We start from the raw sequence: 15,891 nt of genomic DNA, 5'->3' as shown, positions 1-15,891 counted from the left end.
AACACCCAGTAAAAAGTTGCAAATATCTATCAAAATAAATATTTTCAGATCACAGAGTAGATGAAAAAGGCGTGTTTTGTTTTTGCTCGAATCTGAAATCACGTTAACATTGTCGCGTTTCTTAGGGGATTGCCCTTATTGCACAGTAGATTCCTGCTGAGAGAGCCGTATCGCGCCAGCGTCAAATTTCAATTTGCGACTGCGGTTAAGCGTCATTAGAGCCTCCGCCGTTAACGTCTTGACAAATAAAGGGACGGCCTTGGGCCTTCAGAGAGGAAGCGCGGGGCTGCACCGCCGCTGGCTGTGCTTCGAGCGTCAGTGTTTGCGCTGCGCTCTCGTTACGTCGTTCGCAGACCGCCTCACCTAAGTAAACCCAGCCTTGAAAACATCTCTGGTACTTTCCCTTTTGGCTAACACAGAGGTTTAAGAGTATCATTGCGACCAACACCCTTTATGGGAGGGTGATGTAGCCGATTCGCACTCTTTTTTCCGTTCTGTAAAACATGCTTCGCTCCACATGAATATCATTCGAAACAAAAAGCGCTCCTCATTGTCACGGTAAATACTGAATTACAATCAGCATTATATGCTAGATCTTCATTATTTCAGACGACCCAAACTAAAGAGAACACAAACGTCCGCTAAAAAATAGTGATTTTACTATTAAGTGTAATACAGAATATTTAGAGTAGAGTGAGGGGAAAGTGGAGATTACCTCCGGTGGTGGCAGAAATGCCGTTAGACAGGATCGGCCACGAAAGGTCGGAGGGAAGCAGAAGCAAAGAAGGCGTAAATAATACAGGAAATACCTCATGTTATCTACAGAAGGGTGTATAAGGATTCCAGGAAAAAATGTAGGAAATTAGGAGTGTAGGTTGCTCAGTAATGAAAGTAACGGGAAATGTAAAGATGCGTAGTCATGATGGGTGAGGTAAACATGTGAAAACCTTAGAAGTCAGTGATAACTGATAAATTAACTTAGGGTACACGCTGATTAACTCTTGTTTATTAAACCATCGTAAAATTTACGATTGCAGTAGGGCATAAAACAGGACAATTTGTACTTAATTTCGTTTGTAACGTACCACTGGAGCTCTAATAATTTTAATTAACTAATGTATAACCTATAAATTATGACTTCCTTAGAATAAATCTTAAGTAGCACAATTTACGATGCTTTAGTACCAATGTAACACTTTCCCCTATTTAATGGTCTAGGGTTAAACTAATTTCTCAGATGTCTACAGGCCACAAGTGGCCCATCGGGACCATCCGACCGCCGTATCATCCTCAGATGAGGATGCGGATAGGAGGGGCGTGTGGTCAGCACACCGCTCTCCCGGTCGTTATGATGGTTTTCTTTGACCGGAGCCGCTCCTCAATTGGCATCACGAGGCTGAGTGCACCCCGAAAAATGGCAACAGCTCATGACGGCCCGGATGGTCACCCATCCAAATGCCGGCCACGCCCGACAGCGCTTAACTTCAGTGATCTGACGGGAACCTGTGTACCCAGTGCGGCAAGGCCGTTGCCTGACCTACGAAATGTCAAAGGTAAAAGCAGAGGAGATGTCATACGGATGGAAGAATGTTAGTACGATGGAAAAAACTTTCCTAAAGCGCGATTAAAGAAGAGGAGAAAGTTGATGTGTAAGAGATAAGTGATCCAGTAATGAGGTCGGAATATAACGGAACGATGAGAGATCCGTCCTCAAAGAAAATAGTAGGAGTGTGTGATATGCCTTCGACGTCACTGAGGTGTAGGTACGTTCCTTGATCCAACATCAAAAGTCCATGGAATAGAAGCCTAGTCCTCAGATTTCAAATATTTGGGCAAAGACGAGCGAAGAAGTGTCAAAACCATTGGACAGTTGATCATATATCTTACCGCAGTACACTCCTTACAAGAGGAATACGAAAACAGAAAGAAGATAGGAATGGGAGTAGATCAAATCGGTTGCAGAAAATGAAAAATTAGTAGACAAGCGATACTAAATTTGTACCTTATTAACATATGGGAAACTAAAGAAAAATCTGCATAGCTTCATGCAAATTTTGTACCTAGGAAAAGCTTGCTAGGGTATGACGTATTCCAAATATTGAGACAAATGGGAGTAAAATGTCAGTGCATCCGATAATCTTCAGCAAATGCAAAATTCAAAGCAAAAACGAAATTTGCATCGTCGACGGGTATACGAGAAATAAAGGGGGAGGAATAGGTTAGCAGAAATCTGTTAGTGCTTACAGAATAATTGACTCTGGAAGGACCAGTATAGGAAACTATTTATAAGATCAGATGAAGACTAGGACATGTAAAGCAGATTTTGGAGGATATTGATTATGTTAAAGCAACAAAACACTCCGAAAAGGTTTCTAAAACATTTACTGATCAGTAACGATACATTTTGGGCACTTACATCCATCTTCGGGTGACAATGATTACAGTTTTAGTTCGCCACCATAGCCCTCAGGAGAGTAAAGCCTTTAGACGCCCTGTAGGCTCTGAAAACATTACTTCACGCTTTCCAGCTCTCTAATTATTGTTAGTCACGAAACGTGCGATTTTGGTAAGCTGGTATTGTTAAATGACTTAGAGCGGTAGCCTTTAACTACGAAAAACTGACATGCTATACCAGAGGTAAGATGGCTGCAAACATTGCATTAACCGTCACGCAAGTCTGCTAGTTGTATCATTGCAACTATTGTATGCTCAATAGTCGTCTCTTGACTAATGCTTCTTGCACAATGACCTTGGTTCTGTCGTTGGGGAAGCCCCAGCACACGTGCATCGGTAATCACACCTTGTGACGCGTGTATATATATGCTCTTGTTTTGTCTCTGATCGTCGCATTGTTCAAGCAGACTTTGAGCGTGAATCCTCAAGCATTTCACGAAGGCAACAAGCGGTAAGCACGAACAGGTATCACGCTAAAGCTACGACAGTCTAACCAACTACATAGTAGTTTAGTTTGTTGTACCGGTGGTAATCTGTAATACAACGGTTCAGTTCCGTTACAGTCATATAGCAGATTAAGAATGAGCGACTTTTCAGGTAATGAGCATTCCAGTTTTGTTTCAGTGTAGATAATTTTCTCGCTTATTGAAACCTCTTTTTTCGATCAGCGCTTTGCATAGTTGACTGGGGAATATTTTCTGGCGTATAGCCTAGTTTAGGATTCTCTTAGCGCACAATGTGTCACCAACTGTCTTACTGGTGCTCTCCGTTTTCTCTAGCCAGTGGTCTTGTTTGCACTTACAGAGTGGTTGGAATCTGGGCGACGATCACACATAAAACTACTGGTCGGTACGCGTAAGGAAGACGTAGAAAGATTGAGCACAAAATGGAATCGTCAACTCAGCTAAAGCCCTGAAAATATACCATCGTGTTGTACAATAGCGTGAACTTTCGTTGTCTGAACTCCACAGAAGAAATTTCGGAGGTTCTTCAGGTATACTTCCAGAGTATTTCGGCAAGAGGGACCCGTGGTTTCTCGGTGAGTTTCGTAGGATTTCTTATCCCCGTTTAACTTTGAACTACTCTGTACTGAAAAAATCTTCACAGTAGAACAAATGTTGACGGCATGCGCTGTGTGTCTTGTTTGGAAATAAACTTGTTTCTACCGACGGTACTTGGTGTTGACAACAATGATGTCAAATTTACTCCTCGCCGTCTAGCTTGCGTTCATTACTGCTCGGTTCTGCCTCTTGTTTTTTGTTCCAGCAACGTTAGTTGTACGTTACCAGCGATACGCAGCAGTGTAGATAAGTTTGCTGATGAAGAGCTGGCCGAATCCATCTTTCACTTTATTTTATTTATTTATTTATTTATTTATTGAGACATTAATTTTCTGACGGGAGTAATTCTGCCAGCCACGATTTCCTCTGTTGTACCAACCTATTCACCTCAGAGAATCAGTTGCACCCTACGTTCTTAACTATTAGCTGAATGTATTCCAGTTTCTGTCTTACCCTACAGTTTTCTCCCTCTGCAGCTCCCTCTGTTATTATGGAGGTTATTCCCTGATGTATTAACATAGGCCCTGTCAGCCTACACCTTCTTCTTTTCAGTATTTTCCATACGTTCCTTTCCTCGTCGATTCTGTGGAGAGTCATCTCCTTCCTTTTCAGTCCACATAATTTTCAACGTCGTTTTATGCCACCACATCTCAAACATTTTCGGCTTTTACACAGTCCATGGTTCACAACTATACAACGCTGTGCTCCAAACGTACATTGCAAAAAAAAATCATCAAATTAAAGCCGTTGTTTGATACTAGTAGAAGCCATTTGGTCAGGAATGCCGTATTTGCATGAGCTGGTAGTCTGCTTTTTATGTCCTCCTTGCATCGTCCGTCATGTGTTAATTTGTTTCCGAAGTAGCAGATTTCCTTAATTTCGTTAACTTCATGGTCACCAAGGTTAATGTTAAATTTTGGCTGTTCTCATTTCTGCTACTCCTCATTACTTTCGTTTTTTCTCGGTTTGCTCTCAATCCATAGACTATTGTGCTCATTAGGCCGTTCGATTCAAGAGGTCCTGCAATTCTTCATCACTTTCACTGAAGATCGCAGTATCATCAGTCAGTCTTATCACTGATATCATTTCATCATTATCTGAATGGCCGCTCTTGACCATTTCTTCTATTTAAGTGGTAGATTGAACAGTCGTGGTGGAAGACTACATCCCTGTCTCACACTATCTTTATTCGGAGTTCTCCGTTCTTGGTCTTCCACTCGTTCTTTAGCTTTGTTACAAAAAATCTTGACTGTTTCACTTCGAATTTTTATACGGTACTCTAATAAACGTCCGGATGTACATAGTATCTACACTACCATGAAAAGACAAGGTGTTGTTTGACTTTGTTATCAAAAATCTCGAAAAGCTCTTGACCGATTTACTTAAAATTTTCACATGATACTCTAATAAACATTCTGACGGATAAGTCTAATAAATAGGTATGATATGTAAATATATACATAATATATGAAAGTGAAACACTGTTAGCAAAATTTACAAGAAGTTGTGAACCGTTTCATTAAAAGTCATACCGCACACAGTAAAAAACGTGTGGACGGGTATAGGCTACATCATTTTAATGTATATCGTATAGAAATGTATATGTAACAGGGAATGTTGTTAGCAATAATCTCAAAAAATTCTTGACGATTTATTTGAAATTATTACACGATACTCTAATAGAGATTCAGACGGATATAAGTTATACATTTTTTAAACAGCGATGTACAGGTGTCCTGTTAAAACTGACTGCGAAATGCCATGACTTCGATTCCCAATCAAGTTTTTGTTTGCAATAGCAATAAAAAAGCACGAGATCAGAGAGAAGGGGAATAGGAGATGGATAGGGAAGGGGCGGGAGGAAAAGGACTTAGAGAGGGGGAAGGAGGAGATGGACAGGGAGAGGGGGGAGGAGAGGGAGGGGAAGGAGGTGATGGACACAGAGAGGGGGAAGGAGGTGACGGATAGCGAAACGGCAAGGAGGACGTGATGGACAGAGAGATGAAGGAGGAAGCGATGGACAGAGAGAAGGAGATTAGGTCTTATATCCTGTTGTCAGATAAATTTTCATATGTGTGTGAGTACCTAAGGGACCAAACTGCTGAGGTCATTGGTCTCGAGACTTACACACTACTTTAACTAACTTATGCTGAGAACAACACACACACCCATGCCCGAGGGAGGACTCGAAACCTCCGGCGGGAGGGGTCGCGCAATCCGTGACAAGGCACCTCAAATCACGCGGCCACACCGCGTGGCTATTGTCAGACATATTTAGCAATTGCGAAGCATTGCCAGGTTCGCTAGTAATGTGTATTACCCATATTTTCCTACGCTTACTCCTATTTTTATGAGAACTGCAAAGATCTTGCATCGTTTTACACTTTCGAACGCTTTTTCTAGGTCAACAAATCCTATGAAGGTGTATTGATTATTATTAAGTATTGCTTTGATTATCACCCACAACAGCACAGATGCCAAACTAATCATTATCTATCAGATCCTCAATTTTGTCTTCCATTCTTCAGTATATTATTCTTGACAGTTATTTGGATGTGTGAGTCGTTATACTGATTGTGCGGTAATTCTCACATTTATCTGCCCTTCCTATTTTCGGGCTTTTGTGGATAATACTTTTCTGAAAGTATGGTGGTATGTCTCCAGTCTCATAGCTGCTACATAGCAACTTGAGTAGTCATTTGCTTACGGCTTCCCCCTGTGGTTTTAGAAATTCCGAAGGATTGTGATAATGGGCTGTTTTAATGGCTGACTTCTGTTTTCCTTCTGTTCTGTGCAGAGAAGATAGAAACGCTTTCTGAGCAGAAGATGAAGCTGTCCGTGATGTTGTTGGTGACTTCGCTTGCAGCTTGCCTGGCTGGTGCACAGCGGTATCCTCAGTACGCGAGGCCTAACGTCACTGCGGTAAGTGTGGCTACTCTGTGTCCATCATCGCACGTCATACTACCTGTCCACATATCCTCTAAAGATTAATTCACTTTCATCGTAAGGACACGTTCGAATTTTTCTTTGTAGTTTGTGTATTGTGATATGGGACTCCAATAACTGAGCTACCTTTAAACCTTCAAGATTCTAATCCATGACGCTTCCAGGGAAAAAAGTTCAGATAGTTCAGACTGCTGTTGCTCATAATTCTAAAACACTACACTGTCAATGAGGAATCTTCAAGATCAACATGAAGCTCAACGATGAAATACAAAATGTGTACCGTGCCAACTAGTAATACACTCCTGGAAATGGAAAAAAGAACACATTGACACCGGTGTGTCAGACCCACCATACTTGCTCCGGACACTGCGAGAGGGCTGTACAAGCAATGATCACACGCACGGCACAGCGGACACACCAGGAACCGCGGTGTTGGCCGTCGAATGGCGCTAGCTGCGCAGCATTTGTGCACCGCCGCCGTCAGTGTCAGCCAGTTTGCCGTGGCATACGGAGCTCCATCGCAGTCTTTAACACTGGTAGCATGCCGCGACAGCGTGGACGTGAACCGTATGTGCAGTTGACGGACTTTGAGCGAGGGCGTATAGTGGGCATGCGGGAGGCCGGGTGGACGTACCGCCGAATTGCTCAACACGTGGGGCGTGAGGTCTCCACAGTACATCGATGTTGTCGCCAGTGGTCGGCGGAAGGTGCACGTGCCCGTCGACCTGGGACCGGACCGCAGCGACGCACGGATGCACGCCAAGACCGTAGGATCCTACGCAGTGCCGTAGGGGACCGCACCGCCACTTCCCAGCAAATTAGGGACACTGTTGCTCCTGGGGTATCGGCGAGGACCATTCGCAACCGTCTCCATGAAGCTGGGCTACGGTCCCGCACACCGTTAGGCCGTCTTCCGCTCACGCCCCAACATCGTGCAGCCCGCCTCCAGTGGTGTCGCGACAGGCGTGAATGGAGCGACGAATGGAGACGTGTCGTCTTCAGCGATGAGAGTCGCTTCTGCCTTGGTGCCAATGATGGTCGTATGCGTGTTTGGCGCCGTGCAGGTGAGCGCCACAATCAGGACTGCATAGCACCGAGGCACACAGGGCCACACCCGGCATCATGGTGTGGGGAGCGATCTCCTACACTGGCCGTACACCACTGGTGATCGTCGAGGGGACACTGAATAGTGCACGGTACATCCAAACCGTCATCGAAACCATCGTTCTACCATTCCTAGACCGGCAAGGGAACTTTCTGTTCCAACAGGACAATGCACGTCCGCATGTATCCCGTGCCACCCAACGTGCTCTAGAAGGTGTAAGTCAACTACCCTGGCCAGCAAGATCTCCGGATCTGTCCCCAATTGAGCATGTTTGGGACTGGATGAAGCGTCGTCTCACGCGGTCTGCACGTCCAGCACGAACGCTGGTCCAACTGAGGCGCCAGGTGGAAATGGCATGGCAAGCCGTTCCACAGGACTACATCCAGCATCTCTACGATCGTCTCCATGGGAGAATAGCAGCCTGCATTGCTGCGAAAGGTGGATATACACTGTACTAGTGCCGACATTGTGCATGCTCTCTTGCCTGTGTCTATGTACCTGTGGTTCTGTTAGTGTGATCATGTGATGTATCTGACCCCAGGAATGTGTCAATAAAGTTTCCCCTTCCTGGGACAATGAATTCACGGTGTTCTTATTTCAATTTGCAGGAGTGTACATGACACGGCTACAAGATATACTGGAAAACCGAGAGAATGTCGGCAGTGGCACTCATAGCGAATATTAGCTCTCCTCTGGTGACATACACAACTTCGTTATTCGTTCGAAGACAAGAAAAAAATAGACGCCCCACGAAGGAATTATTAGAATGGTACCTTACCGCTGTCGGGGGCGGCTCCACACGCGTTTCCGCCGGTCATTAGGGCTCATTTCGAAACGGTATTCATCACTGAAGATATTTCTAATCCAGTCAGTGAGATTTCAGGCCGAAGACTTGTCCGGAGACGCCCGAGAAAGCAGTGGAATACGACCTGACTGTCGCCCGCCATACGGCCCGACAACCAGGAGCCGTGTCACTGTATAGCAGGATCCCTTTGGTTGTCATCCGCAACACCCTTACACCAAAGAAGTATCTCGACGATACTCTACGCCCCTGTGTGTTGCACTTCGAGGCAAGCCACCCCGGGCGCGTTCCAGCAAGATAATGCCAGTCCACACACGGCGAGAATTTCTTCTGCTCGTCAAACCCTACCTTGGGCAGCAAGGGTACCGGACCTCTCTCGAAATGAGAACGTTTGGAACATTATAGGCAGGGCCCTCCAAACAGCTCGGGATTTTGACGATTAAACGCGCCAATTGGACAGAATTTGACCCGGTGTCCTTCAGGAGGACATCCAACAACTCTGTCAATCAATTTCAAGCCGAATAAGTGCTTGTATGAGGGTCAGAGGTGCACCAACGCGTTACTGACTTGCTTAAATTGTGAAGCTCTTTCTCTTCAATAAATAATCCAATTTTTCTGTAACTATAATCATTCTTTCGTGGTGCGTCCTTCTATTTGTTTTAGAGCATAATTCATCCAGGAGGACTCTCCATGCTATGGAGTTGCCCAGCAAGACTTGTAAAACTTCCCAGGAGTACACCAGCACCCGCTGCAGATCACACACAGCGGCTGCCTAAGGATTAAAATCTCTGGAAAATAAGATTCATGCATACTGCAAAGTTCGACCCAAATCAGTCATTAACATCTTCGGCTAGTCTGGGTGCTCCTCTGACATCAGCTACACTTGAGGATCCTCGAGGTTCTATATCTTCTAAAATAAGATCATATGATATTATTCCCATTCCAAAAATCAAAAACAGAATCTCATATGTTGTTGTTGTGGTCTTCAGTCCTGAGACTGGTTTGATGCAGCTCTATCCTGTGCAAGCTTCTTCATCTCCCAGTACCTACTGCAACCTACATCCTTCAGAATCTGCTTAGTGTATTCATCTCTTGGTCTCCCCCTAAGATTTTTACCCTCCACGCTGCCCTCCAATACTAAATTGGTGATCCCTTGATGCCTCAGAACATGTCCTACCAACCGATCTCTTCTTCTGGTCATGTTGTGCCACAAACTTCTCTTCTCCCCAATCCTATTCAATACTTCCTCATTAGTTATGTGATCTACCCATCTAATCTTCAGCATTCTTCTGTAGCACCACATTTCGAAAGCTTCTATTCTCTTCTCGAGAATCTCATATAGGGGACGAAAACCCAGCAGTTCTACTGCCATTACATCTAAACACTATGCAGCCCATTTGGTAAGAACTAAAAATGGTATAAAAGCCAACGAAGCTGAACACAAAGCACGCAAAACAATAGAGGCTGATGATGTGAATCAGCAGTAGTGGCTTCAAGAAAAAGAAAAGAGCTCGTGAAGATAGGTCAAAGTTTTGAGAAAATGTCGAAGAATCGAGCACTGAAGATAAAAGCGGCTTGTCCTCTGCAACATATGAACTGCAGCTTCTCGCGGATGTTTCCTTATCAAAAGTTTATGTTGGATTACGTTCTGTGGCGGGAATGTTTGGTGAATTCTAAAGGGGAACTTTGGGACGTGTGCGTCATGTGTCATGTGCTCGCTATGGAACTATGTAGATTGTGGCGGAGCAGGAAAGGAAGTACACGTCTCCAAATTTTGCCGCTAAATAATTTAATTCTGATACACATTTCAGTATTTTTAATACTTTCTGTATCTTTTTTTAAAACCAAAACCTGTAATTGTTAGGTCTGTGTATTGAAAGTAGATTATGTTTTCGCTGATTTAGTACCGTGTGTAATTTGGTTGAGATTATTTTGACTATTTTTCAAGGGATCCGCTTTTGGCCTATATTTTAACTAATAGGTTTTTTGAAATATTTTTTTATAATAAATTTTACTTATATTTTATAAGAGTAAAATGTAAATGGTGCATAACACTATAAAGGAAATATTACCAACTGGTCCGATTTTGGGTATTTTCCTTTACGTTTTGCTTCCATATAGTGAGTGACAGCTGATTCACGATTTTCCTGCAATATGTATTTCTAATCGGGCAATTGATGTGTTTTAAAAATTGAGGCATCGATGCCTCGCTAATAAGGATCAAATCACTATAGTAACATCATTCCCAGCGTCCACTGTTAAACGGGTGACTGGTAAATTACTATCATGTATCGCGCAAGGGTCGTTAAGCTTAGTTATTCTTAATCCTGTTATATCACCTGCTCTTGCCACGTCTCCAGCTGTTTCTACGATTGTTGGAGTCTCTCACACCAAACGAGGCGCACCATTGGTATTCAGCGCTGCAGCGAAATGTGCGGTAGGTGTCTCGCAGTAAAGGAAACAGACAATACAGATGGAAGACAGATTTACACCTAAATACTTATGGCCCATCTTAGATAGATGTCGTACGTTCGTACGTGTGATAGGTATTGTTCTAGTGTCAAGAAGCAATTTTCAGCCAGAAGCTTTAACAGTCGGCAAGCTACAGACGAACCTCACCTGTGATGACTAGATCTTGTACCAATTTTATGTTCAATCTATTTATATTTCATTTGAGTCCAATTAGATCGTCACAGACAAAAATTTAGATTAATGTAAGTCATTATGTGAATAACTTTTAGTATGTTTTTTCCACGATTAATCCCAATCTAAGTTTACAATATGTGTCGTATTCGTTTTCTTTTATTGGTATTATTACCCCTCTAAGATTTCGATGGTTGCCTACACGCTATTCTGTATGTATTTTTGCTAAGGCATGCTTGCGGGAATACATCTAAGAATCGCTGGAAAGTGACTGCGCTCTAAGAAAGATGTTTCCATATTTGTTCACTTCACCCTGGTCATGGTCTTCTAGAGACGAAGTAAGGGAAGGATGGTTAGGGTTTAATGTCCCACTGACAGTAGGGTCTTTGGAATCAGGACACAAGCTCGGACAGGGAAAGAATAGGTAAAAATATCGCCCATGTTATTTTCAAAGAACCTACAAAGCTGTGGTTTTAATTGACTTAGTGACATCTTGGGTGTAGGAAAACGAAGGACCCAATTGGTAATGGTGTCGAATGCGAGTAACATATATTAAGCTCTACTCGTTACGTCGCTCGGTCACTGGTGAGAAGTTCAACAGTCCGAATAGTGTGGTAGATTACCAGACGAGAGGCTGACAACCGTCACTGGATACATAAATGTATCGAACAAAATATTTGTCACCCGTTAGAGACATCACGTTAATATCACTAGAACGCTACTTTGGAAAAGATCGTACACTGTATGTTGACAATTGGTGAACTAGCCCAGCGTTATTCTCTTATCTTCATGGAAGGGTGGCTAATGCTTGTGGAACTGTAAGGAAAAACCATAAAGACATGCCTGCTTTATATAGGGTGTTACAAAAAGGTACGGCCAAACTTTCGGGAAACTTTCCTCACACACAAAGAAAGAAAATATGTTATGTTGACATGTGTCCGGAAACGCTTACTTTCCATGTTAGAGCTCATTTTATTACTTCTCTTCAAATCACATTAATCACGGAATGGAAACACACAGCAACAGAACGTACCAGCGTGACTTCAAACACTTTGTTACAGGAAATGTTCAAAATATCCTCCGTTAGCGAGGATACATGCATCCACCCTCCGTCGCATGGAATCCCTGATGCGCTGATGCAGCCCTGGAGAATGGCGTATTGTATCACAGCCGTCCACAATACGAGCACGAAGAGTCTTTACATTTGGTACCGGGGTTGCGTAGACAAGGGCTTCCAAATGCCCCCATAAATGAAAGTCAAGAGGGTTGAGGTCAGGAGAGCGTGGAAGCCATGGAATTGGTCCGCCTCTACCAATCCATCGGTGACCGAATCTGTTGTTGAGAAGCGTACGAACACTTCGACTGAAATGTGCAGGAGCTCCATCGTGCATGGACCACATGTTGTGTCATACTTGTAAAGGCACATGTTCTAGCAGCACAGGTAGAGTATCCCGTATGAAATCATGATAACGTGCTCCATTGAGCGTAGGTGGAAGAACATGGGGCCCAATCAAGACATCACCAACAATGCCTGCCCAAACGTTCACAGAAAATCTGTGTTGATGACGTGATTGCACAATTGCGTGCGGATTCTCGTCAGCCCACACATGTTGACTGTGGAAATTTACAATTTGATCACGTTGGAATGAGGCCTCATCCGTAAAGAAAACATTTGCACTGAAATGACAATTAACACATTGTTGGATGAACCATTCGCAGAAGTGTACCCGTGGAGGCCAATCAGCTGCTGATAGTGCCTGCACACGCTGTACATGGTACGGAAACAACTGGTTCTCCCGTAGCACCCTCCATACAGTGACGTGGTCAACGTTACCTTGTACAGCAGCAACTTCTCTGACGCTGACATTAGGGTTATCGTCAACTGCACGAAGAATTGCTTCGTTCTTTGCAGGTGTCCTCGTCGTTCTAGGTCTTCCGCAGTCGCGAGTCATAGACTGGAATGTTCCGTGCTCCCTAAGACGCCGATCAATTGCTTCGAACGTCTTCCTGTCGGGACACCTTCGGTCTGGAAATCTGTCTCGATACAAACGTACCGCGCCACGGCTATTGCCCCGTGCTAATTCATACATCAAATGGGCATCTGCCAACTCCGCATTTGTAAACATTGCACTGACTGCAAAACCACGTTCGTGATGAACACTAACCTGTTGATGCTACGTAATGATGTGCTGTAGAGCAATGAGTCGCATGTCAACACAAGCACCGAAGTCAACATCACCTTCCTTCAATTGGGCCAACTGGCGGTGAATCGAGGAAGTACAGTACATACTGACGAAACTAAAATGAGCTCTAACATGGAAATTAAGCGTTTCCGCACACATGTCCACATAACATCTTTTCTTTCTTTGTGTGTGAGGAATGTTTCCTGAAAGTTTGGCCAGATCTTTTTGTAACACCCTGTATATATAACTTTAAACAGTTGAGGTTACGTTAATGTCAACAGGCAGTAAAAGTGGGAAGTGAGGATTCTATCAGCTCTTCCTAAAATCAAAATTATAGCGGCTGCCAAAATTTACGGAAGCACAAATGAAAGAAAAAGAAAAAAGCACAAATGAAACAAAAAGAAAAACGGAATGCGTGGTAAGCTACACTGAAAATATGGAGGCCGTCAACAGGAGCGACATGATGCTAATTTCAGTGGAATGTCTACGAAAAACTGTAAAATAGCATAAAGAAGTATTTTTTTTCCTTTGGTGTATCCGTCTCTCCTGAATGCGCATGCATCATATGGAACTAAAACGGGAAGAAACATTTGAGTATCTGACTTTAGGCAGAAACTCATCAAGGAGACCCTAGTCATTCATCACCGACCGAAAACAGAGGACCGGCGCAGAGGGTGATCGGCCGATGGTGATATTGCTTTACCCAATAATCGAGCGCCACTTTATCTCGCTACTCTCAGAACTGTCCAAGACCGCCCAGAGAAGGTGTATTGTATGTGTAAAACATGAAAACCAAAGTGACACAAGATACATTTGTATCAAATGTAATGCACCTTTATGTTTGAATTTTTGAAATCAAAAAGATACCACACTTTGAAGTTTTATTAATGTAATAACGTATGTCTTTTTTTTCTTCTAATCAAGTTACTTTTAGAACAAAATAAGTAATCCTCTATGAAGATTAAAATTAAATAAACAATTTAACACCATAATATTGCTGTGTACGTCTTTTTTTCTCAGTAACAACGATAGACTGCTTATAGTACACACCACTTGAAAATTAGACGCACATGCCACGCGGCCGCTCAGAGTTTATGCGCAGTGAAAGGGTTGATTTTTGGCTGTTGTTATTATATAGTTATGTTATTGGTCTTTATGTGTTTCAAACTTAATATGTACTGGAACTGTAATAAGTGTTTCTTTGTTGTAACAAGTTGGTCCAAATGATAACTAAATAAGCGCCCATCTCATGTCGTAATCATTTGTGCTTGCTGGTTTTTCAGGTAGTTAACCGCAGTGACGACGCCGGTGTGGTCCGCACGATACACACCAGCAAAGACGGCCGCACTCGCCTGGAGCTGCGCAAGACGTACGACGCGCCCTCCGACGAGAAACCCAAGTTCTCTGGTTTTCGGTTCTCGCATCGATTCTGAGGGACTCCGAACTGATGTCTGTCCTCACGCGAACAACGATTTTCGTCATTCTCTCTAGGTCCCTCGCAGAGTTTCCACAGAACAACTTCATATCCAGTTCTTTATGATGTCGATCTATTGTTGTAAATTCAAAATGGGATTGTATTTTCTTTTCCATATTTTTACTCTGTGTCTGTTCCAATAACGATAAGCTTTCCACACCGATTCTCGAACCAGCGACATCTGTATCAGTATCTCAGCTTCTACTTTCTTATCATTTTTGCTATCTGCCGAAGTGTGTAAAAACTAGCAAGCAATGCTGTGTACGCCAGTACTTCTTCCAACGGTCGACTTTGGCTCTAACTAATATTCAGCAATTAGGAATAACCAACATATGTTCTTTTCTTCACATTTTAACTTAAACGCGAACTTCATATCAATGTAATTTACACTGTCTGCACTGGTACTGCAGCTATGTTGTACGGTACCTGGCATCACTTACACTCTGCAGCATGTATAGCAGACTGTAAGTTACGAACTTATTCAACATTTCTAAACTGGTAGAGAGCTATGATATGGGAGAAGTTAGCTGCTAAGAGGAAATAAAGTAATGTTAAAAGTAAAATTATTTATTGATTTATTTCAGAGGCCGATAATTCTTTTTAAATTACAAAACCAAGTGATATGTTTTCACAAAGACCAAGTCTGAAAACAGGTATTTTCTGATAAATACCCAAAAAAATTATCAGAATTTGCTCGAACAGATTCTGAGATGCTCATCAGAAAAAGCTGGCATGTCTAATAACGTACATACGTCTGTGAAGCAAACGTTTGCACCAAATAATATTAATCAGTAGTTGGGAAATTAGTACTAAAAATTTAAAGCTTTACATACAGGGCTGTGAAGCAGTCAAAGGGAATTAATATGTCTTTATATCCATAATCATAGCAGGTAGTGGATTTACAACGATGTATACGTCTGTAATGCAGGCTGAGGGGAGAGTAAGGGCTTTTACGAGCAACGAAATCCCAGACAAGTGAAGAGCCTCGGGTATACAAATTAGGCCGTGTAGCAACGGCTTGACTTAGGCCGACCTGATGCCCTCTTACAAACAAATGAGAATTTGCTTTAGACAGAATTTTGTCACTAGGATTATGATCCATACAAAGCCATCGGGCAAATACGTTCAGTAGAACGACCCGAATCAGTTTAATGTCGTTATAACAAGCGGCACTTAGAAGTGAAAGCACAGAGAGGAGGAACTGTCTCTCGAATCCTGACCAA

The 15,891-nt window shown here is 43.0% G+C and overlaps 1 long non-coding RNA gene across 1 annotated transcript; it reads left to right on the top strand.

The window, feature by feature from the left end:
• The first annotated feature begins 2,856 nt into the window (after window positions 1-2,856).
• Window positions 2,857-15,173, top strand: LOC126146889 (uncharacterized). Its single transcript, XR_007529810.1, has 3 exons — window positions 2,857-2,905; window positions 6,313-6,437; window positions 14,478-15,173. It is a non-coding gene; the product is annotated as an uncharacterized LOC126146889 (long non-coding RNA).
• Window positions 15,174-15,891: the final 718 nt, after the last annotated feature.

Source organism: Schistocerca cancellata, chromosome 2, assembly GCF_023864275.1.
Source record: "Schistocerca cancellata isolate TAMUIC-IGC-003103 chromosome 2, iqSchCanc2.1, whole genome shotgun sequence".
NCBI lineage: Eukaryota > Metazoa > Arthropoda > Insecta > Orthoptera > Acrididae > Schistocerca > Schistocerca cancellata.
The sequence above is the reverse complement of the archived record's forward strand: the minus strand, read 5'-3'. Positions and strand labels throughout refer to the sequence as shown.